The following is a 2,052-nucleotide window of genomic DNA, read 5'->3' as shown; positions in this document are numbered from 1 at the left end:
ACGAGATGGTGAGGGTACTTCGGAGGATTTTGTAGAGCCGCTCAAAACAGCGAATATTGTGATTGCATGTTATACAACTGCGCATGCAAGGTTGAAATTGCTCAGCACCTTGCAGCCATTAGGGGAAAGGGTTCTGTACTATGATACAGACAGTTGTATGTATGTTCATTCGGAGGACGAGTGGAATCCTAAATGTGGTCGGTATCTGGGCGATCTCAGTGATGAATTGGATGGTGATACCATCGCTACATTTGTCAGTGGAGGACCCAAAAATTATGCTTTCAAAACCAAAAAGGGTAAGGTAACATGCAAAGTCAAAAGGTTTACCCTTAACCATGCAGCATCGGAAATAATAAATTTCCGTACAATGGCTGAAATGGTCAAAACAAATTCAACAGACCGGGTGGCGATTACATACCCTGACAAAATTGTGAGGAAAAGAAATGCCACTTTAGCATCTGTTAAACAAACAAAGCACTATGGGCTTGTCTACAACAAGCGCAGGATTGTTGGGAATTATAATACACTACCTTATGGCTATTGACCAGTTGTAATTTAAACTACCTTGTCTTAAATGTTCTATCATTATTTCATCATGCTTCAGACAGTGAACGTCGTTCTAACTGCAAAATTAAACTGTGAATTGAATTTAACAACCCTGGCAAATACACTGTCAAACATTGTATATAATCCCCATGTATCAGTGGGGCGATATTGAAATCTAAGAAGATTTTCTCATCCTGTCTGTTATTTAGAACTGGTAATATAGTTTGTTGAGGGGCTAGGTCTGAATCATTGTCCAGGCAATCCGTGCGTCAGTGGGCCAGAATGCTTCAGAAATTGGAGTGTGGGGTTCGACTCAGCCACGTGAAATTGCAAACCATGACCCACACATAAATAGCATTGGGTGTAGCATTAATTTACTTGATTTCTGTGCTTTACAAGACCACCTGTCATATGAACAAGAAATATTCCCGGCCGCACTGGTGAAATTGAATAATATGAACTTGGCAATTTTCCGAAGTGGTAAAGTTATTACCAGCAGCGGAAAAGATATAAAAGATGCAGAAAATTCATTTTTACCCATCCTATTGTATTTTATACTGGATTTCTCTGTATTTTACTTCAGATAGATCGGGTTATCTGTTTGATAGTTTTGGCCTTGGCCCGCAATTTTATGGACTAGAAATGTATATGAACAGGAATTGTAAAATATGGAGTTATAATGATAAGCCATAACAGAGTCCACTGTCTTCTGTCTGCGGTGCGTATTGTATATATTTTCTGTTAATGAGAAATGCCCAGGTCATTGAGTGGGCTAACCCTTTTGGTTGTAATTTACCAATGAATGATTGTATTGTACTTGATTTTGTAAAATGATTCGTCGATGTTGCATAGAAATAAATTCTTTAGTGTTCTTTCTTTTAGTTAAACTAAATGAGTCTTTTCTATTTTTTTAAAGAAAGAACACTAAAAAAATAGAAAAGACTCATTTAGTTAAACTAAATGAGTCTTTTCTATTTTTTTTTAAAGAAAGAACACTAAAGCAAGGTATAGAAAAAACACAACCATGATTTTGAAAGGTGATTTTTTTTCATACCCTCATGTGTTTTAAGTCAATTATAAAAGAATGGTACGACAATATTGATCAATCATGAGAAAAATCTTGATTGCCCCTGCTAAGCCATGCATCTGAGATTATCCCACCCGGCCACTTACCTCGTCGTGGGGGCAAGCTTTTCAGGCAAGACAACATTAACAAGACGGCTTATAGAGGAAAATATGTTTGAGCCTTCTCCAGAGCACATTATCTGGTGTTACGGAGAATATCAGCCGCTTTATGATGAAATGCGACCATTGGGTATTGAGTTTGTGGAGGGGTTACCAACCGACCTCTATGATCAGCTAGACCCCTCAAGGCGACACTTGATTGTCATTGACGACCTAATGGATGAAGCTAAGGACGACATGATGTTGTCAAAACTATTTACTAAAGGGGCACACCAAATAGCGCGGAAGGCGTGAAGATGGAAGATATACATGGACAGCAAT

Source organism: Lineus longissimus, chromosome 12 (assembly GCF_910592395.1).
Source record: "Lineus longissimus chromosome 12, tnLinLong1.2, whole genome shotgun sequence".
Taxonomy (NCBI): Eukaryota; Metazoa; Nemertea; class Pilidiophora; order Heteronemertea; family Lineidae; genus Lineus; species Lineus longissimus.
Note: the sequence above shows the minus strand (reverse complement) of the source record.